This window comes from Canis aureus, chromosome 4 (assembly GCF_053574225.1).
Source record: "Canis aureus isolate CA01 chromosome 4, VMU_Caureus_v.1.0, whole genome shotgun sequence".
NCBI lineage: Eukaryota > Metazoa > Chordata > Mammalia > Carnivora > Canidae > Canis > Canis aureus.
Window position 1 is genome coordinate 15,150,870 of NC_135614.1, and position 25,603 is coordinate 15,176,472.

The 25,603-nt window shown below is 36.7% G+C and overlaps 1 long non-coding RNA gene across 1 annotated transcript; it reads right to left on the reverse strand.

Annotated features, from left to right (window-relative positions):
* Window positions 1–5,298: 5,298 nt before the first annotated feature.
* LOC144311804 (uncharacterized) lies at window positions 5,299–23,948 on the reverse strand. The gene is made up of 3 exons (XR_013377317.1): window positions 23,804–23,948; window positions 13,338–13,399; window positions 5,299–6,227 (listed from the first exon to the last, which is right to left on the reverse strand). It is a non-coding gene; the product is annotated as an uncharacterized LOC144311804 (long non-coding RNA).
* Between the last annotated feature and the right edge of the window lie 1,655 nt (window positions 23,949–25,603).

Here is a 25,603-nt window from a genome sequence, read left to right on the forward strand (position 1 = left end):
CACAGTTTTCCAGAGTGGCTGTACCAGTTCACATCCCCACCAACAATAATCACATATATTTTAATATCTAAATCTAATGTCTGGATCTTGGATAGATCTGTTTCTATTTTCTGCCTTTTATCTTGGATTTGAGGCACTTACACTTGTCTCTTGGATACTGGCTAATTTTTTTACTGAATCCTGGACACAGTGTATGAAAATTTATAAAGTGTTATTTCCTCTAAAAAGGACATACTTTTTCTACTGGAAGGTAGTTAATGTTGGGCAGATTGCCTTAATTAAATCTTGGATTGAGTCAATTGGAGGTGGGCTTTATTCTATGGGAATAGAATACCTGTTATGGTAAATTTCTAAAGTGTAGTCATTTAGGGTCCCAGCTGAAAGAGTAAGTTATTTGCTAAGGCCTCTTCTTGATAGATTCTGAATTCCAATTTCTTATTCCAAGTCCCATTAAGACTTCCAGAAGTTTTGTACAGCATCTTGAAAACTGACAAATGCTGCATGGGCAAAGGGCATGAATTTTATCTAGGAGCTCGACTTTACTCTGGGATCTTGTCTCTGGACGTCTTTGCTAATTTGGAAGGTTTTCTGATACCTTAAAACAAATGGTTTGAGATATTTTCTGCATTTTATAATTGTCCTTAGCAGGAGGGTTGGCCTGCAATAAGCTTACCTACTATTACTGATAGAAAACTCCTACCATAGCATTTTGTCACTGATATGCCAATAATATTTTCTATTTCCTTCTCTGTTTTATTCCTTTGAATTTGTCTTCCTTATTTCAAATGTATTTTATTGAGATTCTGTTTAGGGAGTTTTTATTCCTTTAGTCTTACTCTTCTAGTGAATTAATTTGCACAAATAAGTCTCAAATCTATTTCTATAAGGCATGCTTTTTGTTTGATCACTCTACATGTTTATCTACTTTTCTCTCGAAAACAGTTTATTAAGAGTAGGGACATTAGAGTCATAAGCTGGAGTCAAATCTTGATTTCATAAATTACTAGCTGTGTCTCTTTGGTCAAGCTATTCAGTCTAGTTAAATCTCAGATTCTCCATAAAAATATGGAACTGATATGAGTATGAGTATTGTGAGGATTAAATAAGGCCATATAAATATAAATGCTTGATGTGTATAAAAAATGCCTGGCATAAGCATGACATAATGTAAGCTTTTAAAAATGTTAGCTATTATTATTCTAAAAGCCCACTGAAAGGACATACAGAGGTAGGTATTAGGAATTCAAAAATACAGTATTTATCTTTAGTATAATACCTCCCATTCTTACTAGAGATATTTCCATTAACATGTCTCAATAATTCTTAAGCTAAATATGTCAAAACTAAAATCTGTGCTTTCTTGACACAGAATCAATCATTCCCGATATTACCAGTGACACCTCTATGTATTCAGCTCTCTGAAATACCAAACAGAATAATTTTACACTTCCCTCAACCCTCTGTTGTGTCTATCACCTTCTCTAGCCAATTATTTTTCTCTAATGTTTCTGCTTCTTCCTTTTCTTTCTTCCTCTTACACTTTTGTTCTACAACTGGGCCTCTCTCATTCAGTGCATAGGTAATATATCTTAGCTATTCTTTTTTTTAAGATTTTATTTATTTATTTGAGGAAAAGACAGAGTATGAGCATGAGCATGAGCAGGGGTGAGGAAACAGAGGGAGAGGGAGAAGCAGACTCTCTGTTGAGCCCAGGATCCAGAGATCATGACATGAGCCAAAGGCAGACACTTAACTGACTGAGCCACCCTTCGATAGAAGGAAGTATTTGATCTCAGGGCCAGGGAAAGAAATATACCAGATGGATCTGGAATAGCATGTCATGCCAGAAAGCAACGAAATGTTTAAATAAAATGAACTTTGTCAAAAGAATACAGGATCCAACCTAGGGAGCCCCAGTGTCAAAGGAGAAATAATTCAAGCCACAAAATTAATAACGATAATATTGGATTTAACCCATGGAATAAATCAATATCCATAATCCATGCTTATTTACATAAATAAATAAGTAAAGAAGAGACATGTCTTCCTCACAATAGTATTTCAATCAACAAATGTAGAAGAAAAGACAGAGATTGAGTATCATCATTGAGTAAACACTACACCAGTAAAGTCAGACAAGATTCACCAATGGATACTAATATTAAAGGGCAATTATTTGAGGAAAAATAAGATTTGCATAATCTCAAGGAATCTCCCCACCCTCACTCCCCAAATACCTATCAACTACAATGGAAAAGGTAGTAATATTACAATGGGCAAAACTACCATACAGTAGTAATAAGACACATTGATATTGTGAACCCCAAGATATGATACACTGAAGACAGAAACATCGTTGTTGTGATATTCTAGCCAAAAATGTATAATCCCATTCCAGTTACGGGAAAATCCTAAACAAATGCACATGGGGAGACAGCCTACAGAATAACAGATTTCAAAAGTGTCAAAACCATGAAAGACCAAGAAAGACTGGAAAGTCTTGTGATGTACCAGAGGAGCCTAAGGAGGAAAGGCAGCTCAGTGCAATATGGGATCCTGGATAAGGTCCTGGAGCACAAAAAGAACACTAAAGGGGAAGTAAGAATTTTAAGTAAGATCTAAAGTCTTGTTAGTAACACTATGCCAGTGTTAATTTCTTGTTCTTGAACATTGCCATGTAAAATGTTAACAACCGGGGAAGGGAAGTTGAAGCATATAAGAAAACTCTTCTGACTGTTTTTGCAACTTGTTTGTAAGTTTAAAATTAGTTCAAAGGTTAAGAAAAAAGACTGATCTACCTCCAGTCTTCCACATGATGTCTCACCTGCACTACCTGTGCTCTGTTCTCTAGGAATGTGCTCATCTCCCTTTGTCCATCTCTCCAGAGCCAACATCCACCTTCATGCAGTTTGTTTAAACACAGTCTACATCCACCACATGCAGTTTGGTTAGCACATCAGCTTTGCTGTCAGACCCACTGGGCTTAAATCCTGACCCAGCCCCGTGTTAGCTGGATGACGTTTGGTGTATTCTCTTGGCTTTCTAGTCATTGATGTCCTCATCTTTAGTTTTTAAATGGGAATAAAACTAATACTTTGTCCAAAAGGGGTTGTAAAGATCAAATGAGATAGTGTTTAGTCAGTGTGAAGGCACAGAGGCTTGCACACAGTAGTATTCAACAGAAGTTATGGCTTTTAGGGCACACATGATTTCCTTAAAGCTGGTCTCTGACTAATCTGTAAATCCTCTTCTATTCTGTGTTCTCTAAAGATACACTAGTTTAATTCATACCATTTAAATTTGTATTTGATATTTAATAAGCTGCTCTTAAGTTTAGACAATTTTCTCAATTAAATTATAAAATCATTTAATGCAGTCTTCTACTTCTTTTATCGTGCCCCAACTGCCTCATTCAGTATTCTGCACACAGCACAAGATGAATGTTCACTGGCTGATGATTATAAGTTGGCAACACTGTATTCTTTCAGCCTCCTAATGAACTGAAGCTTTCATACACTGGTAATATTTAATAAACTGAAAATACCACAACTTTGCAAGTTGGCAAAAATATTCAAATATTGCACTAATTTCTACATTCTGAATTGAATTTTCCGTGGTGCTACAGTCACACTATGGGGAAATGTCTAAGAAGTAATTAAAGGGGCGCTTGGGTGGCTCAGTTGATGAAGCGTTCAATCTTGATTTTGGCTCATGGTCTCAGGGGCATGGGATCAAGCTCTGTATTGGGCTCCCCATTTGGTGGGAAGTCTGCTTGAGGTTCTCTCTCTCCCTCTCCCCTTGCCCCACACAGATCTCTATCAAATAGATAAATAAAAATTTTATTAAAAGAACTATGCAAAACATTATAAGAATCTGTCACATCACAGTCTGGAATGCTGGTGATAGAAAAGTTTTCCACCAGAATTCATTGTGACATCTTCAGTCTTAGCAACTTCAATTCTACTCTGTTCACTTATGAGTGAATAGTCATAACAAACAAACAAGAATGCATATTTTTTATAAGGTACTGATGAAAAAACCTCTATTCCATGAAAGGTGTCAATTTCATTCTTTGGTTTGTGAGAGGAAGGTCTTGTAGCTTGAGATGAAAGCTGTGTGCTTGAATTTAATAGTGATTGCTCTTAGAACTCTATGGAATTCAGAAAATGGCTCAGCTGGCTGAGATCCAGAGTGCTTAGGCAACCGGGTGGGGTTTTGTTTTGGGCTGCATGGATTTCCATCTTCATTCCATGACTGACTAGCTAGCTTTTTAAAACCTTAGGTGTGGGATCCCTGGGTGGCGCAGTGGTTTGGCGTCTGCCTTTGGCCCAGGGCGTGATCCTGGAGACCCGGGATCGAATCCCATGTCGGGCTCCCGGTGCATGGAGCCTGCTTCTCCCCCTGCCTGTGTCTCTGACTCTCTCTCTCTCTCTGTGACTATCATGAATAAATAAAATCTTAAAAAAAAATAAATAAATAAAATAAAACCTTAGGTGTGTGTGGTCTTTTTTTTTTTTTTAATCTCTGCCTCAGCTTCCTTATCTCGAAAATGAAAATAATAGTAACTACTTCATCAGGTCATTGTGAATGTTAAATACTGTATACAAAATATCATGTGGTTCATAATTCCACAAATGTGAGGTTGTCCTAATGTGGATAGGTTCCCTCTGTCTCCTCCAGGCCCTAGAATCTCAGGGGTTGAGAGGAATCTTGCAGATTTTAAAAATTGGCCTGGTTATTTTCATAGAAAAAGAAACTGAAGCACAGCTTAAGTAGCACTTTCTTAAAGTAGCAAAGCTATTGTTGGTTGGAAATGGCTGGCTCAGGAGATGATACATGAAATCTTTATAAAAATGCGTTCATTGGAGTTAACAGTCAAGTATCAGTCCTTACTAAAGAGAATCCCCCACCCCCAAAAGCAGGCCTTAATAAAATGCACTCAACCCTTATTCCTTCCCCTTTGATTGGTTTTGTGACTATGTCTGAATGGTAAAGTGTTTAAAGAAAAGCACTGGGTACTCATTGAATTATTACTGATTAATATACATTTCAGGCTAAGCTGATTGTAAAATGTGGAAATAATTCAAATGCCCATTGGCAGAATGGATAAATAAAGTGTGGTATATTTATGCAATGGAATACAATGTTGGTGTCCAAAAAATTGAGGTATAGCTACATTCAACCAAATGGATTGATTTTAGCAATGATTTTAGATAAAAACCATAAGTCTCAGGATATTACATATAGCACTTTTATAGTTAAAAATGACTAAAATGAGAATATAATTTTTTAGGCATGATGATATAAATGGAAAGCAAGCTTATGATGGACACATAAGCTAGGAAATGGTTATTTTCAGGGAGGAACAGAGAAAGGATGAGGTAATACCAATGAAGTACATGCAAGTAATTGCCAATGTTCTAGTTTCCATGAGGGGGAAGGGTTTTTTTGTAGTTTAATATATTACTTAAACAAAGAAAAGAAAGTCTTCTGCAAATCAACGGTAAGAGTATGCCATGAACGAAAATATTTTAAGCACAATAGTGTGTATCTAAATATGTGTACATATTTGTATGTGTGTGTATATAATATAGACATACAATGTATATATAATGTGTTTATATATATATACACATATATAGAGTGGGAAATGCCTACATATGCTTTGTGTCTCCTCGCATTGGGAAGTTAAGATGAATGTATCACATGTTGCATTGTCCTCATAAGACTCTTACAAACTTCCTTATTCACAGCAGACAATACCCAATAAAAACAGCTATCCTTAAGGCAAGTTTTTCTTCTATTTCTGGCAAAGAAGGACGTGGAGTGAATGAGATCCATTCATGCACACGATGCCTCCTGTTGTCATCCAGGGATTCAGCAGAAATTTAGATTCTTTGCTCCTTGGCTATATATTGAAACTATAAAATTATCCTACAGGTTGTCAAACAGCATGACTTCCCTGGAGGAAGCTAATACACTCATATTGCCCATCCCCCCCATTTTATAGATGAGCACGCTGAGGTAGAGTCTGCTTGAGCTCATAAACTCCTTTGTAAATACTTAAGATGAGAGAATCAGGGAGGTTCAGCAGATCTTAGAGCAACTATTTCTGCTTTCCAATTTCTAAGTGCTTCTTCATTTCTTCCTCTTAGTTACGTCTTCTCTCTTTGTGTCCAAAATGGTAGATAACTGGGTAGGACATGGCTTGAGTTGGTGAAGAATGTCTAGAAAGAAAAGAGGGAAAGTATGATGGAAACAATGACAACACCAACAACAACCAGCACATCTTGATTGCTTACCGTGTGGCCAGACACAGTCTTGCTCTGTACGTTTCGCATGTATTATATCATTTTTAATTCTCAGGACAAGGATTAAAGAGTTAATACAAGTAATTTCCTCAAAGGAATGGAAATCTCATCCTGTTTCCTTCTTTGTTCACCATACTGTACACATGACAAGTGGCATAGTTCAGTGTCCATGAAGAAGCTATCTAACATGTGGGGGTGAAAAAAATTCCTGGGATGTCACAACAGCAAAAGATGTTGGCTACAAGATAGTTGTGTTGATTTAATTTCTAGGTGTGAATGTTTACCTGGTCTGGTTTTTGGCAGGCCTCTGAGGCCGTCATGTACTCATTCGTGTTCTGCTCTGCTTCTCCCTCCTCCAAAATGACAGAGAATTTGTCAAACATCATCTCTCCAATCCATCTGCCCCAGCACAAGCAGGTTTGAAGGATTATGATTCTCCTTGTGATGCAGCACATCCAAAGCTCCATTACTGGTGCCAGGGACTCGAATATTAGGAATGAATAGAGGGGGCCTTTATGGAACTTAATTGGTAGTGCTTTCTAAAGCATATTATTTTCAATAACAAATGACCATATATATGCTGCATGTATATAACTAGGCTATCACAAGTGGAGTTTGTTAGAGAGCTTACGTCATTATTGTAACTTCATTTCACATGACATAGTGTGTTGGAATCTTTATTCCTTTTGTGCTGCCAACCCTTGCCCAGAAGCATACCAAAGGACATATGAGAGGAAACCTAGAGGACTGAGGGCCTTTGCCTGACCCTGCAGAGTATGCAGGGACACAGGGACAGTGACACGAGATGTGAAAGAAGGTCTGAGGTCCCCAGAGCAAGTCGCACGACAGCATCCTATGCCCGATCCCCATTCCCACTGTACGCTTTTACAAATAAAATGCAAGCAGATTAAAATGCATGCAAGGCATGAAAAGATCAAAAGGTCAAAAAACAGAGGGCACGTAAGTAGGGATGAGGCTGCTGTTTTTGCTGGGAGGTGGTTAAATGAGTCCCACCGACCAGCTATGTGACTGACTTTGGGCAAGTTAACTTCTACTTCCTCAGGAGGGACGATGCTGCACCTACTTCATAGGATTATTTTAAGGATTACAAGACATTTTGCGTGTAAATTACTTAGCAGAGTATATGGTATATATCATACAGTCAATAATTATTTGACATAGCTATTACTATAAAAGAGAAGAATGACACATTCCTCATAAGACTTTTGTGAGGTATAAATGAGAATGTGTATTATGGACCTGGCATAATGCCCAGCATATTGTAAGGCCTAAGGATAGTTAGCTTTTCTTCCTTAGTGCTTGTTATTAAAATAATATGGGGATCCTTGAGGAATGGGGCCTGAGGCTCTGATTTACCATTTTTAGGGCTTTATTATTTGTAAAGCCATCTATGATTTACAGACTGTTTTCCGACCTTTAACTCACTGGGCTTTCACAAGAAGCTTGTTGCTTCCTCTTCTGAAAACAGGCTCATCATTCCCCAGTTTTGCATAAGAGGAAATTATAGCTCACATAGTTTAAGTGACATGTTCAAGATATACAGTAGGAGAGAAAGGATCCGAACTCAGGTATGTAGGATCCCTAAGCTAGCATTCTTTCCATATTAGCCCTCTAAAGATCATAGCTCATATTGAACTAACTAGATTGAATTACAAATTTCTGCCTAGCCATTACCTTAAATAATTCATTCAAGCTGTCTTCATGGTTGTATTGATGCAATGGGGTCCATTAGCTGGATCCCTCAGAGCAGTGCCAGAGCTGAAAAGCCACTAGGAACCAAAAAGCTAGGAAAGTGAATGGCATGTAAAGATTTCTTTTTTGGGGGGGTGGGGGGGGGAGGAAGATTGCAGTTTGTTTAAAGCAAAAGAACTTTCTGGAGATGCAGCAGCAGCAAATCTATCAGCTCCTTGCAGTGTCATCAATCACAGAAGCACAGGGAAAAAAGCAAGCTGGACCCAGTACCCATCCTTGTAAATTATTTTTCAGGAAATCCTGCAGGCTTGGTTTTTTACCAGGAAACAATTACAGTTTAATATAGAGGACCACAGAATTCACATGGAACCGATTTCTATTTCTTTTTGTTCTGCTTACACAAAGGAAATGCAATTTTTCAAAAACAGCAGAGAAATACACAAGTGCTGGACTAATATAGTGGCGCCTGTCGCTTACAACTGAGGGATTGTGTCATTTCTCATTGCCAGTCCTGACAGCGCCTCAAATAAAGAGGTGTCTTAGCAAATTATGTTCTTGATATCACTTACTGAAATGCAATGGCTCCATTTTAAATAATAAATTGACAATGCAAAGACCTGAAGCTAGATATGAAGAAAGTTTACCATAGCTTAACTGATGGCTCATTATATTGCTCCAGCCATTATCTTAATCTCATATTATTCTCATGTGTCTGTAAATGTGCAAAATTAAAAAGCCAGAGGTAATTTTGTGTTTTATCTGACTCCAGAAGAAGAGATTGTTAAATTATCATTGCTTTGATATTAAATAGCTTGAACCTGTACAATGACCTTTGAATATGCAAATGGAGTAGCTTTTTGCAAAAAAAATGTAGTTTGCTAATTATTAAAATGATAAATGAGAAAAAAATGGAAGAAAACTGGAATTTACTTTGAAGCAAACCTCATTGAAGGTTTATGTGATAAGGATAAAGAAAATGTTTTATATTTATGTGCAGGTTCAGAAGAATGATTGTCTAGAGCTGTTCAAATCTGTGACTTTGCAGCTGTAATCAAAACCAGCAGGAGAGTTTCTGACTTATATCCCTGGCAGAGAACTCGTGGAATACATAATACATACCCAGAAGAGTTAAGGGAATTTCAATAGTTTCTTAGGTAACAATTTTCATTCTCTGCTCTTAAGATGTTTGAAAAATGAAAGGCTATAACCCCAAATCAAACAATAATTAAACACCCGACTCTGTTTTTAAATTAGCTTTTTAACACCAACGTGCTCATGAATCTAATGCTCTCAGAAATGAGAGATGAACACGACTTCTAAGAATGATGACGTCAGTGGGCACATTTTCCCCAACAATCAGCCATTTTAACCTTTAGCTGTGACATCTCTGGTATATAATTGTCAGGATTAACCCCAGCAGAGTGAGTATCCCAAATACGTTGGGCTTGGACAAGCACCCATGGGGACTTGGATGCAGCATCTCATTTGTTTACACTCTTGGGGGATTTGGCTTAGGTCTCCAGGCTAACCATGATTCTGCGGTGGCATAATGGTGGAGTCCATCTCCTTTGCAGACTGACAGTTACGTGCACATAATTCTCCAGAAGGAAGCTCTCTATAGAAGTTCATAGCGGATGGAGAAGGAGGCACGTCTTCTGACTTCCCGTCCCTGATCACCTGGATTTGATGATTGATGCTGAATGAACTCCACTGCTTTAGCTTCAGTGGATCACAATGATAGGAAATGTGGGCTCCAGAGCCACTTAGTAGTCAGGTGCTCTTGAATAAGTTACTTCTCTGTGCCTCAGGTTTCTCATGTTATAAAGTTTTCCTGCTACTACCATCCCAAAATATTGTGTAGCAAGAACTCAAGTTAGCTGTTAAACTTCTGTAGTAGAATCATCTGGATTCTTAGATCCATCTCAGGAAAATGGAGGTGAATCCACACTATCTCAAGAGAAACAATGATATGTGCTGCGGAAATGCTAATGTTTGTTCAATGCTAATAAATTCCAGACATTCTGCAAAGTGTTTAAATATCTCACAGTAATGCCAGGTGTTATATTGTTTTTAATCCCATTTTACAGATAAAGAGAATTGGTCAGTGAACCCATCTGTCTGTTACCCAATCTTATGCTTCTTAATTTACTCTGCTAGAGTGCCCTCTCTGGGAGGTGAGGAATGGGAGTTCCAATGACTTGGGACCTAAACCTACTTATGCCATTAATTAGCTCTGTAGTTTTGTGACTTGGGATAAATTATTTCATTTTTTTTCGAACTTCCTCTCTTGATAGAACTGCCTGATATCTATGGCTTTTTTTTTCAGTTCTGACTATCTATGATTCTAGGAGAGAATATATTTGGGAGGGGGGTAAGGGGAGAGCAAGAAGGAGAAGAGAAAAGAGAGACAGGAAGAGATGAGAGACTTTGGTGTATAACTATAATTGAACACAATGACATCTTTGTAGCTTATAATGAAGTCAAAAGACTTTCAGATATGTCACTACATTCATTTTTGTACAATATGTCTATATATCATCACTGCCATTTGATAAATGAGGAAATTGCAATATAGAAAGTTTGTGACTTGCCAAGGTCACATAGCTAAGTCACAGAATCTAGCAATTTTACTGCCAATATGAAACAGCATTCTCTGGATTAGGCTGAAAAGTCAATATATAAAACACTTCTGAAAACTTCTATTGCTTAATAATGCAAATAGTGATGTACTTCATGTTACACAGTCAAAGAGCTATTTGAAAGATACAAATCAAATGTCTTTAAATCAAATCCTACTTGTCACTGACAACTCTTTAATTTTAGTTTGATCTTCAAAGGGTGTATCTCCTTTAGATTTTTCTCCTGTTTTATTTCTATACTTTGTCTCCAACCTTCATCCAGTTATTCAAAGCACAATGGAAGTTCATATTTAAATGGACCCTGTGGTGAATCTACTAAAAATTCTATGACTATATATTCAAAATGAAATTCATTCATTCTGCTATAGCTCTATATGTCAAATTTTCTATATTTATCAGTGGGGAACAATGGTCTTCTCCTTGTCAAGGTTGTAAAATTTTAATGAGATATCTCATGACAATACTTGGACTAGAGAAAGTAGATAGGAATCATCATCTCATTTGTAAATATGAATTTTTGCTAATTAAAGTTTCTAAAGGAAGACAATTCTGTAAACTCATGAATATTCTTTGAATATCATACAGACTGGATTTTGAAAACTGGATTTGAAGATTCCAGAGTTTTTGACAGCAAATAAATTCCACCCTATAGGAAACTGTAGAGCTATCCTTTAAAAAAGAATGGTACAATCAAATCTGTTAGCAGTAATCCAATAATAAAGACTCTGGTTTTTTTGTTTTTATCAGAAGCCTGGCTCTATTAATATTCATGCATCTTCATGTGAGTCTATATATGTAAGGCTTCTCTTTAAAAAAAAATCTCAATTGTAAAATAGAATCAGAGAACTCGTCCCTTTCTTCTTTCTTTCTCACTTTTAATTTTCCTATTACAGGGGAATTATCCTTTGAGGAGTTTCATGGTGGCAGACAGATTTGTTTCTCAAATGGAGCATTGGTTTTTGCAGTTGTGCTGCAGGGCTGGAGGAGATCAGAATGCCCATTTGCTTCACAGATTCCTGTAAAATTCAACTACTCCCAGTCATGCATCTCTCTGATTACTGCTTAGCTATATACATTTTGACAAAGAGAAAAACAGTCCAATTGTTAATACCAAAAAGCATTAAGAGTTTTGTTTTGACTACAACATGTGGATATATTTACCAAGACTGAACTCCTTTACATATTTTATGCTCAGATTATAATTTTGCTTGCTAAGTCATTAAGCATCTTTAGAGGAGAGTATTCTTATTAACAAGAAAAATTCCTATATAAAGAGAAGAATATATATAGGTACATATTTACTATAAATGAATATATATATTCCTAGATGCATATATATGTATATATATATATTTCCTAAACACATGCGTGTACATGCTTATGTATCATGGGCATCTACAATGTTTAGTGAAAGATTTTTCTCCAAAATGACTCTGTTAAAACAATCACTTCTCACAAATCTCAGACAGCCACGGTGTGCTGGGTTTCTAACCTCCAGAGAGTACAGCATTGTGGTTTACTCATGATAACCAGAGATGGTGGAAAAGTTAACTACTTGGCAGTGGATCGCATTTCTGTAATAATCCGATACACATTGTACATTGATTCATTTCAGATTTGGCACAAAATAGAGCAGCAAATATAGACGTTTCTTTAGTCTTCTGACACCAGATTTGACCATGAACTTCACTTGAATGTTTTTTTTTCCTTTCTTGCAGCTAATTTCAGTGGAGAGTCAGGAGCCCATTTGCAAAATTTTCAACCTCAAAATATACAGTTTTGGAGTTTTTTGGCGTTTAAGTTCATTTGCCTTTGGCAGAAAAAAAAAACCTTGTTTTCAAAAAGAAACAAGTCATATGAAAACTTTATTAAAAAAGGCTCAAGCAGCTGTTTAAAGGGCTATTTTGATGATGTCAGTGCAAGTGAATAAAAAACACATGGATTTAAATTCCCTTAAATTATACAAGCCTTTAAAAATTAAAGGAACTGTGTTGGGCAAATGTGTTTTAGGTTTATTAACTTAGGAATCATTCTTCCATGGTTTCTAAACAGCCTTGTATGGGGGGAACCCTACAATTATTAAACCTAAAGACAAGTGAGAACATGGAACACCATTCAGTAAGAACCAAAGGCTTGTGCTTGTGAACCCAAATGGGAGTGGGTCCCTAACAGCCGGTGAGAAATCACCATCTCCCTCCCCACCCAAATAATACAGCAGTGACAGAGGGAGAACATGCGGTACAATTTCAATTTGCAAAAAACAGTTCCCTGTGATGTTTTATTTCTGCTTAAATGTTTAATTTCCTATTGTGTAGACAGAGCCCTGGCAATTGAAGAACTGTTGGATTGATACCAATTGTTGAAAGAGATCCGCCAACCTAAAGATTTCTTCACGTCTTCTGAAAATCATGGGCTCATTCTTCTAAAACTGAAGGCTTTTTCAGCTTCCATAATTGGGCAGGAAGGCAGACAATAAACAAATTTACTTTTCAATTCTTAAGGCAACATGACACCTCTTTGCAGAAGAAGATGTGGCAAAGTTTTGACAAATGAATACACTTGAATGAATGAATGAATACTATAGCCTCTATAGTAGAGGCATTTGGAAAGCACAAATATGCCCCTAGTCATTTCTTGTTCTTAATTTGGTGAAAAAAAGAGTTTATGTCTTCACCTGCTAGTTCCTTGGTCTTCTCCAAGCCAATTCCATCATGACATTGTGGTCTGATCTGAAGACTTCGAGATGAAATAAAAGAAATAATCAAATCACAGTTGTTTCAGTGACATCTTGACACACTTTTTGGGCAACTATAAAGCACTAGATTCTGTCTCCTTTGTCTTGGGAGATAGAGTGGTCCAATCATTTGGGCACAATGGCAAGACCAACTCAGAGTCTCTATATAAGGCCAGATGTTTACAAGTCTGATGGTATGAAATACAGCTATTATTATTGGTGATATTCCTAAATACTATGTCTCAAGCTCACGTATAAGTACTTAGCATAGTGGTATATAGTAAATGCTTAAGAAATAATATTATTTGCAAATTTTTCATTTATAATTTGCAAATCTTCTATGTGATAAGTATTTGTATTGCCATGTTGCAGATGAGAAACATAAGGTTCAGAGAGGAAATGTGACTTGCTTGAGACCACATAAACTCTTAGAATGTGACACAGCAAGAATTAAAGTCATGTCTAATTCCAAAGTCCATGCTCTTCCCATTAAAACTGCCAATCAGAATGACTAAAATTAAAAAGATGGACAGGAGTGCTTGGGTGGCTCAGTCGGTTAAGCATCTTACTCTTAATGTTGGCTCAGGTCATGATATCAGGATTGAGAGACAGCCTCAAGTCAAGCTCTGTGCTGGGCAGGGATTTCTGTATTAGATTCTCTCTCTCCTTCTCCCCTGCCCCCTACTCTTTCCTTCTCTAAATAAATAAAGTAAAATAGAAATAAAAAAATAAAATAAATATGGACAAAGTGAGAACTGGGCTTTGCACACCTTGCTGGTGGGAATGTACAAGCACTTTGGAGAATTGTTCAGATTTCATTTAAACCTGGATGTCCTTTTGTCTTATGTTCTCCCAATTCTACTCCTAGATATAACAGCAGAAATGTGTACACAGATTTACCAAATGACATGTGCAAAGATGTTCATAGTAGCATTATTTAGAATTGCCACAAACTGGAAACAACCAAAATGTCCAATAATAGTAGAATGGATATAAAAATTGTTATATATTCATCCATTGAAGTACTACATAACTATGAGTATGAACAAACAACTATAATCAACCACAAAGATTAATCTCATAAACAAAGAGTAGAATGTTAGAATCCAAATTTAAAGAAATACATTCTACAGGAGTCCATTTATGTAAAATTCAAAAATAAAAAATAGTCATCTGTCCTATCAGACAGAGGGAAAATGATTACCCCTGGGGAACAGATAATGATTGGAATAAATTGTGCTTCTAGTATAAAGAAATGTTTTGTTTCTTGATACGAGTGTTAATTATATGGGTGCAATCACTTTGTAAAATTTATTGAGCTGTGTTTATGATTTCTGCAGTTTACTATATAAAGTTTACTTATAAAACTTACTTTTCAGTGCAAAGTTTACTGTCACAAATTTAAGGCATGATGTCCTCAGGAAAAGGAAAGTGAAACCAGACTACCATTGAAAAGAGACATCCTGTCACCGGTGCTAGGGCCCTGCTGATCTCTCTGCAACCAGTTCCAAGCTATGAAAACATGAACTCTTCAAATGAGCTTAGGCTTGGGATAACTCCTGGGCAGAGATATCTTAGACAACTGTTGTGTCACCCCGACAAGAGTGAGAAGAGCACAGTCTTCCTACAACAATGTGTATCACCCATAGAAGAATACAACTCCAGTTGTCCACATGTGAAAATATTTTCCAAATACTGAGCCCATAAAAATTCTGGTCTGTCCACTAAGTTTATATCCATTCAGTAGACATGGATGAGCATTCTAAAACATGCCTAACCACCCAGCCAGTTTTGATGGTCAAAGAAACATGTGCATCTGGTCATGACAATTTGAGTTGAGTGTTTACTTTCAAACCTCTCCAATTACCAAGGCCAATAAGAACTTTTCCAGCGAGAAGAGGCAGCCTTCAGTGCATTTTGTTTCTAGACGTTGTCTGATTTCTTTGCAGCAGTACTGAGCATGTGGCCATAGCCTAATTTGCATGGTTTATGCGCAAACCCAAGTTTAATTTGGAATCACAAGACCCCAGGGTCCCTGATGCTGAATAACCTGGGACTTCCATCTGTAGCACAGCATATGTTAGTCTGATGTAGTAAAACTGGGCAAGAAATACAAATCTAATTATAAATGTATGATCAGAGTGTTAGGTAAATTATACTTTCTGCAAGTAAGTTATTACCTAAGAACACAGTGGACTTTGGCATGTTTGGCCATCTTACCATACTGCCCTCTGCCTGTAAGTACCTGCAGTGGGGTATTGCCAACTGAAGGTTAATTTAATGAATTTTGGAGCCCTTGACAAGTATGTTGCTGCATCTGCAAAGAATATTTTATCTAGAGATGCCTGGGTGGCTCAGTAGGCTAAAAGTCCAACTCTTGATTTTGGCTCAGGTCATGACATCAGGATTATGAGTTTGAGCCCTGCATTAGGCCATGTGCTAGACATAGAGCCTACTTAAGATTCTCTCTCTCCCTCTCCCTCTGCTTCCTTCCCCTCCCATAAAAATATTTATTTTACCTAAATCCTATGAAACATATAGAGACAGATGAACGAAGGCAAGGTTTAAACACATTTAATATTCAATATATCTTATGATTATGAAGTGCCCTAGGACAGGATTTTTCAAACTGTAGGTTATAAATCATAAGTAGGTTATAAAATCAATTTAGGAGGTCATGACTAGCACTTTCAAAAACTAAAACAGAGGAGATTAGAAAATTTTAGAGTGAACTTTACATGATGATCGTCAGTGTTGTTTACAACAACATTTTCATTTGTTTGTTTAATTTTGTGCATGTATTTTTTACTGGATGGCACTTTTTAAAAGTTTGAAAAAACTGCTCAAGGGTGCATCATAAACAGATATAATATTATAATGACTATAACCATATTATTGCAGTCATTTTACAGATACTTTATTTAGTAAAACCAACTCTACTCCTAGCAAGTGCTAGGTACTGAAACCAAAGCAGTGTATGCCTTCATGTAACTTGCATTTAGAAAGGAGATGAATCACACAATTAATTAATAATGACATTATAATGGTCACAGTGACACTAGGAAACAAATTCATGGGTGACAAGACTGAATACCGGAAAGATCTGACAGAGATTTGGGGTACTATTGGGAAAGCCTTCCGGAAAGAAGTGATCTTTGAGCTCAGATCTAGAAGATGAGTCAGAATGAAGTAAGCTCAGTATCCAAAACTTTAAATATTTTAACATAACCTTTGATTTTCCCAAATTCTTCAATGGTATCTTAAGGTATTTCATGCTTCACTTGGACTCCAGAAGAGCCCCTCTTGACTCTGAGAGCATTCTATGCTATTGATATGTTCTCAAAACTTCCTTTTCGTGATCCTTAATTCTACATTCAAACTAATTCCTGCTTTGCACTGTTCATTGGCAGACTTCAGTCTACAAAGTCATCAGTGGCACTTTTCAGTGAGTATCTGGAAGGGATAGTGATGCAAAGGAAAGCTTCTGAGTCATTGGATGTCTGTTGACCAGCTCTGCTCCTCTCTTGCTGCCTCTCTGAGAGTCTTTCCTCTTTTCATGGAAGAGAGGGACCATGTAATATCTGCTTTGCCTCACAGGAAGCTATCCTGCACCCATCCACATGATCTTTTTTTCCAGCGTGGGTAATTGAATGAGAAAATCCCATGTAACAGATTTCTTCTTGGGGTGAACACTGCATTTGTCTGGAGAAATACTTTGAAGCCACAGCTTGGGTTGGTGTTGGATAGATGGCAAGATGTCAATCTGGCACAAACCACAAAAATATCTTCTGAAGAAGGTGAGATCTTATTAGAGAGCTAAGTTTTCTTCCTGAGGAAAATTCATATGGAATCACGATGGTAAGGACTGAGTCAGAACTGAAGTATTCTGCATAATAGAGAGTTGACATTCCCTGGGAGAGATTCAGGAAGCTGTGTGCTGCATAGAAGAAAGATAAGAGAGGAAAACTCTTGGGTCTTCTCAGCTTTTGGTGGGTTTCCTTCGCTTCTGAGCTCAGCTTTATATTTGAAGAGATGTTTGTGTCTGATCCATTATTTACAAGTGTTGGAATAGGTTTTTTTTTTTTTTTCATGATATCTACTTTGTCATAATGCCAGCAACAGAAGTCCTTGGTATATTTAAATTGTGAACAATAGCCACTCACTATACTGTATATCCAGATTATAGTTAGCAAAGATATATTCTCCTTCCATCATCATCCTTTACAACAGAGAAAAGGCTGTAATTTCTAGGATAAGTTGTAAATCTCAGCAGCACAAGTAATACTGTTTCTTTTCTAGAATATAGGTAAAATATTTTATTAAGTGAACTAGAAAATATCACACGATGAACTAGATTAGTTCTCCAAAGCAGTGATCTCCACATTTTGACCAGAGATTACAAAAAGACACTAAACTTCAGTCCTGTTGTTCTCTACTCTTCACCAGAGGAAGTAGAAAACTAAAATGAAGACAATTCTTCTAAAAAAATAAGCTTCCTATTTTGCTTCCTCTCACTTATCTTGGGGACAATCAAAATTGTCAAGAAACTTTCATTCTCTAAGTTTTCAACAAATTTAAGGCAGAAAGAACTCTGGAGAAAGTTTAAAAAGGGATTTTAAAGTTGTTTACTATGGGAAATGTAACACCTCTATTCCACTACCCTTCCACCCACTTTAATGAAGGCTACATTGTTCACTGATACTTCTGCATGAGTGAATTCCTTGTGAGAAACTGAAAAAGATGTTGAATTTTGTGTCTCAGTGAGTACAAGGTGAAAATAGAGACATAGAAGTCAGAAGGAGAAAGAAAAGCTCTTTTGTTTATCACCAAAGCAAGAGAATGTGTATTTTCTCTTGTAGCAACCTTAAGGTTTAATCTGGCTTTTTGTTATACTACAAGAAATAGTGATATAAATAGTACAAGTTAACTAGTGCCTGTAAGAGGGTCAGCAGACTTTTTTTGTTAGGGGCCAAACAGTAAAATATTTTAGGCTTTGGGAGTCAGACAGTTCATGTTGAAACTACCCAACTGTCATTGTAGCATAAAAACAATTTAGACAATGTGAAAATGTGGCTTGTTCTAATAAAGTTTTATTTACAAAGACAGAGTGTGCACCCGGTTTGGATTGTAGGCTGTTGGTTTGCCAATCCCTAATCTCTATAAAAAGGCAAAACCTTAAGAGAGAAAGTATGAAATCTATTAATGCACACATCAGTCTTACGCTTTCCCAGTAACTTGTTTTGCAAATTAATTAATGTAATTTTCCAGTGGTTTGTAAATACTTTAGGAGCAATATATATTTTCTTTAATTGCTTCAACAAATATGAACTTCAGAGCGATTTTCAAAACCATTGTGCTTTTTTTTTCCTGACAGTTGTGCTGATGTTACTGTTCTTAAAATAATCAATGTTTTTCCCCAGAAGAAAAACCATACATCTGATTGCCATGTGTTATTAAAAAGGAAATCAAATACCCTATAACTAGAAACTAACACTCTGAAACAAATATAATCAGAGCACTGCTCATGATTTAGAAGAATAAGGTGGCATTCAGTAAACTTTATCCCAGAGAATCCAAAAATATGTCAAAGACTGTATGTTCATATAATATTTAAAAATTCATACTTGTTTTCCAGTTAGCATAGTCCTCAGTTTATAGCTCCAAAGTACAATTTTTAAAAGCCAATTTCACAGACTCATGGAGCTGTAGGGGGCCTTGGAGATCACTGGTCAACTCAGCAACCAGTGCTTCCATTGAACATCCCACCATGCCCACACCTGCTTGTACACTTTCACTAATGGAGTCTTTGCCCCTGAGTAGCACATTTTCTTTTCTGGCTGGCTTGTCATCATTCAAGATGTTATTGCTACATTTAGGCAACATTTGCCTTACTATAGATTTTTTTTTTCCTGCTTACTGATTCAATGGTCCTTTTGACTCTAATCACTTTCCCCCAGGAATAATCCTTTATATATTTGAGGATAGCTACCTGTCTCTCATGATTATTTATTTCCCAAGGCCATATGCCACCAATTTTTTCCAAACTCCCCTGTAGCATAGTCAAGGAGTCTCAAACATAGATGTCAACAGGGGTGGGAGATCGAATAAACAAGTTGAGAGAGCATATTGGATGGGACTGAGGTGAACCAGAGAGGGAAAATTCAAGGGAAGAGGAAAATGCAACGTAGCATCCACCAGTTGTTGTGTGACAGTCTGGGCCAGGGTTATTGGGAGATTTTAAAAGAACCCAAGGATCAAGATTTCTACTTGAAATCTCCCATTTTTTAAATGTTGGCAAATAATTTTTCTAAAAATGTTTAAACATTCCGTAAGCCAAATAAAACACATCTGTGGGCCAGATTTGTGAAACGCTAGTTTAAAACCTTAAGATTAGAGTCATTTTACCATCCTGGTTGCCACATTTCGTACACATTTTTATTTAGTCAGTTGTAATTTGACGAACCTTAACCATTGAAAAAAGGGAGAGAATTCTTAATTGAAAGGTAAACAGAGAAACAGTAACTTCAACACAGATGAGCATCAGGGATCAACTTTACTTCGTAATCAAAATTTAGGTCTTATGTGACATAAGGTTAAGTTTTAACTTTTTAACCATTGTGAACTCTAAAAGTAGAGACATGTGTTAACAGTTGATGTGATAGGTCGACAAGAAAACATATTGCTCTTGTCTAGAAGAAGTCTCCTAAAAATGGGAATAAAACTCTAAAGGAATATAATATAAAACCATTACCAGACCATATGTTTGTGATATAAAATGAGGCATTTTCTTGCCAGGATATCACATAACCATGGCACACTGCCATCAGCCTCTTTCTCCCCACCATGAAAGAGAGAGAGAGAGAAAGAGATTCTACAGACATTCTTGGGATAAATTGGGCTATAGTTTTATTATAAGTATTTAATTTATAAAATATACTCCTGGAGTTCAGTGCCACTAACCAAAGTAAATAATTATATCATTGGGCTGAGAGGATATTGTTTTGTCATTGATAAGTCTGCCCTTTCCATGACATCTTGGGTTGCTGGTTTTAAAAAGACTTATCTGGAATACATTTTTGTTCCTGTGCTTTTTGCCCTCTGTTGTATGTTCTGATTTTCAAGCCAGTTTGCCCTTTCCCCCTTATTTCCTCAAGAATCTGTTAGGAACTTAATTGAAAGGACGGAATGAACACTAAGCTCCAGCTGGACAGCCCCTGGTGTTAAGGTCAATCTACCATCACCTTATCTAATTGCTGACCTCTTCCTCATGGAAAGGGTGGTCTTGGATGATTCTGCAAGTCAGTCACTGCCATAAAAGTTTCTTTGTCCAAAGCTGGCAGCTCAGGGAAAGGGAGAAAAGGCAGAACAGCTTTGTGGAATATTGTATATGCCGTGAATCCATTAATTTTAAAATTGCCTCTCTTTCACAGTTCAGACAAGCATCTTGCAAAAAAAAAAAAAATTGGCAATAGAGCCCTGGATACTTTAGGACATATTATTAAGTTAAAAATTTAGACATTTCTTCTAGATGCATATTAAAAAGATAGTTCAAATAAAATACTGAAGTTAGATTGTAGAGGCAAACTGATTTAAGAACCTAGAGTATTTTGTTATTTCTGGAGCTAGTCTTTGTGATTATTAGGGAAAAAAAGGCAATTGAAAACTTTCCCATCAACTAATAGAGATTAAGAGATTAGACCTTCATAGACCTAAATTATTTACTTCTCTAGCCAGACAGTAATTAAAGCAATACCATATACAGTTACAATGTACAGTTAACCTATTTGTTGAAAGCTAGAATTAATAACACTGAATCTAATGCTTAAAAGGAAATTTATGTTAACACTCCTGAAGTACTTTAAATTGATCAAGAAAAATAAATAACATCTAGACAACTTAAAAAGCCAGACAATTGTCTTTATTTTCACTTTACTACTACAATAAACCTAGCTACCCCACAGAGCTCACCTTTTCTAACGATATTTCTCTGATGCTCATTATGGGATAGAGTCCTTGAACATTTAGATTTTGCTTTCCAATCTATGTATTTAAATTGATCAACTATGTAATATAATAAGCTATTTCCTACAAACTAAAGAAATTGTATTAAATTGCATTTATATAACTGCTGTCTCCCTGAATGCCACCTTCCAATTTCATTAATCTCAGTCTCTGAAAATCCCTCTCTTGCTGCTTATGAAACAGTTACTATCCTGAATGAAAGTGTTTTGAAAATCTTGTAAAGTATAGGCCATTTTAACGTACAGTTTACGTGTATTAGTAGAAACTTTCTCACATGCTTCCCTGAATTTTGGATGCATATTATTCTAAAGTGCCTGAGATGACATTTGCTGTTTCAGGTGCTATTGCCAAGACACGACTTGTAAACACTAGCAGAATTTCTGATCCAAATGACAATGTCATTGAGAAAGACTTCCAAGTTGATGTCTCTACAGTTTTATAGATTAAAAAATCACATATTTATACACATATGATACATACATATATAGCTACATATAATATGCAGTTAATTAAAAATATTTGCTCTGAAAGGACCTTATTAGGAGAATGCAAAGACAAGATGCACACTGGGAAAAAAAATATTTGTAAATCACATGTCTGGTAAAGGACCCATGTTTAGAAAATGTAAGGAACTCTCAAACACAACAATAAAAACAAAATAACTCAAACAGTACAATTAGAAAATGGGCAAAAGATATGAAAAGGCATTTTACCAAACAAGATATACAGATGGCATAGCAACTAAGTACATTAAAAGATGTTTAGCATCACTAGCTATTAGGGAAATGCAAATGGATCTATAGTGGATATCCTTGTATACTTTATTATAATAGCTTAAAATAAACAATTATGAGAATACCAAATGCTGATGAAGAGGCTGAAAAATTGGATTTCTTATACATTGTTGTTGGGAATGTAAGATCGTATAATACTCTGGGGGAATACTTGGACATTTTCTTGAGAAAACTAAATACATGCTTATCACACAAGCCACCCATTGCTCTTATGGGCATTTATGTCAGAGAAATGAAAACTTAGGTCTACACTTTATTTGTAACCACTCAAAACAGGAAACAAAATGTCCTTCAATAGGTGGATGATTAAGCAAATTGTGGCATACCCACAATATGAAATACTACTTGGTAGCAAGAAGGAATGGATTATTGATACTTACAAGAACTGGGATGGATCTCAGGGCACTTTGACTCATGAAAAAAGCCAGTCCCAAAATGTCTATACCATATGATTCTGTTTATACAACACTTTCAAAATGATAAAATTACAGAGATCGATAGCAGATTAGTGGCTGTTAGGGGCTAGGGATGATGGGTAGATCATCATCTAGCGGTATGAAGGTGCGGTAGATTTTCTTATCCCTTGTAAAGGGATAGCAAGAGGGAACTTTTTGGGGTGATTGGAATAGCTCTTGATGGTTACAATGATTACGTGAATGTACAGTTGTGATAAGATGATATAGAATTTATACACATTTGTATCAGTGTCAACACCTGGTTTTGATATTGTCTGTACTATAGTTATGCAAAACATACCTATTTGAGGAGATTGGGTGAAGCATGCCTGAGATCTTTCAGTATTTTTGCAACTTCTTTTAAATCTATAGTTATTTTGATAAAAAAGTTATTTTTGAAGGTCCCAAATGTTATATAGAATCCATAGGCTATGTATTAATTTTTTTTACAATCTTATTTATTTTTTTCATGAGAGACACAGAGATAGAGAGAGGCAGAGACACAGGCAGAGGGAGAAGCAGCCTCCCTGTGAGAGCCTGATGCGGGACTCCACCCCAGGACCCTAGGATCATGACCTGAGCCGAAGGCAGACACTCAACCAACTGAGCCACCCAGGCGCCGTGTATTAATTCTTAACAAGACGAAAAACATGTTTTTAAAGAGTTTACTCCCTGAAATGCATGTTAAGAGTCTGGGTTTTGGCATCAAATAGGTTTCAATTTTACTCAGACTTTTCGTTTACTAGCCATAGGTCATAGAAAATTACTTATTGTCTCAAATTCTCAATTTCCTTTCCTGTTAAAATATAATATAATCACGGGAATAATAATGATACGTACCTTATAGCATTTTTGCAAAGATTAGAATGAGATAATATATGTGTTGTTCTTAGCACAGTGTCTGACATCTAAATATACCCCAATAAATGAGAGTTGAAATTATTTTCTTTCTTTCAGACCTTCATAGAGCTCTGCACTAATTCTTTATTTTACTGCTGTATTTAAATTGATATATATTTATGACTTGACTCTGCAGCTCTATGGGAAACTTCATGAGCTCGAAGGATTGAGTTATACTTTAGATGCCATTACCACCTAGTAAATTACTGTGTAAAGTTAAGCTATTAATACATACTGATCAAATGCGTAATCTGCATTGTACAATCCAGTGGGCACTTTCCAGTATTTTCTGAAGTAACTTCTCAGCAGCATTTGACATAGTTGACCACTTTTCCATTTTAGACCCTGCCATGAACTGAACTGTGTTCCCCATCCCAAATTCCTATGTTGAAGCTTTAACTCCAATGTGCTGCGCGGGTGGTATTTGGAAATGAGGCCTTTGTGAGGTAATTAGCTTTGGATGGGGTCATGAGGTTGGGCCCCCATGATGTGCTTAGTACCTTTATAAGAAGAGATACAAGAGAGGTCTCACTTCATCTCTCTGCATCATGGGAGGATACCGAGTGGAGGCAGCCATCTCAGTATGAGAAACTGACCATGCTGGCACCTTGATCTTGGACTTCCCAGTCTCTAGAACTGTGAAACTGTTCTATTCCTTTGGTTACGCCACATAGTCCATGGTTTTTGTAAGGGCAGCCAAGTAGACTAATACAAATCCTTTTTGTCCTTTCTTATGACACTGTTTTATTTTGGTTTCTCTTTTATCTCACTGACTAATTCTACTCAGTCTCCTTTGTTTCTCCACCAGCCTTTAAGTATTAGAACTCCTCTGTGCTCTCTCCTAAGATTTTTTTTCTTTTAACTCTGTACTTCTTAAAAGATCTGATCAGTTGCCAAAGTTCCAGTTATTACCTCTATGCTAGTAATGTCTGCATTCATATTTCTAGTTCACAGTTTGCTTCTGAGCTCCAGACTCATATGTATAAATTTCCACTGGGATGTCTTACAGTCATCAATATGTCTAAAACTGAACTCTTCTGACAGGAAACAGAAGTTTTAATAAAGGATCTATTTGAAAAATTGTGGACAGTATTTAGAAAAAGTAACAAAGGTTGATACATTACTGTAGTTCTAGTAACAGCAGGAAGCTATTAGAACCCCCAGATCCATAGAACAAGGGAAGAAAGTGGTTATAAGAACTCAGAAGGGGGAGAGAGAGAGAGAGAGAGAGAGAGAGAGAGAGAGAGAGAGATGGAGGGAGAGAGATCACAGAAAAACTACACAGAAAGGGGTGTCTCAGGGCAGTGGGGCAAAGCCAACCCAAGAAAATCCTGCAGAAAGAGACTCAGTGGGATATTCAATCCTTGCTCTCTTTTCACCCTTTGATCTCTTTCCTTGGCCCTATTCACTGAAGCCATTTGGAAGGAGAAGGCAAAGACACCTATTGATGTAGGACATGGAGATCACTTCCTGGGGCAGAAAACAGATTGGCAAAAGGAGGAGATTAAATCTAGAAGAGTAACAGGATGCTGCAAGGTAGAGAAAATGTGAAGTACAGGGCAGCTCCATCATCCACAAAGATTCTAAAGCCAAAATCCTGAGTCTTTCTTGTTGCCTCTTTCTTTCTACTCCTTCATCCACAACAAGTACAAATACAACTCAAATATCTTACAGATTTGACAGTCTCTCCATCCCTACTCCACCACTTCACATAGATGAGGTCTCTCCTAGGCTACTGGGATAGCCTACGCTGTCTTTCTATGTTCTATTCTCCACAGGCAGTCGATGTGGTTGTCGTAGACAGAATAGTGACCCCTGAAAAGTCCATATTCTAATCCCTGGAAGTAGGACTATATTAATTTACACAGGTATGGGACTTTGCAGATATAATTAAATTAAGGGCTTTGAGATGGGAGGTATTATCTGGGTGGACTCAATCTAATCACAAGTCCTGAGAACAAGGTAATCTTTCCTGGCTGTAGTCAAAGAGAAATGTAGCTATGGAAGAAAGGTCAGAGACATGTAACATGACCAG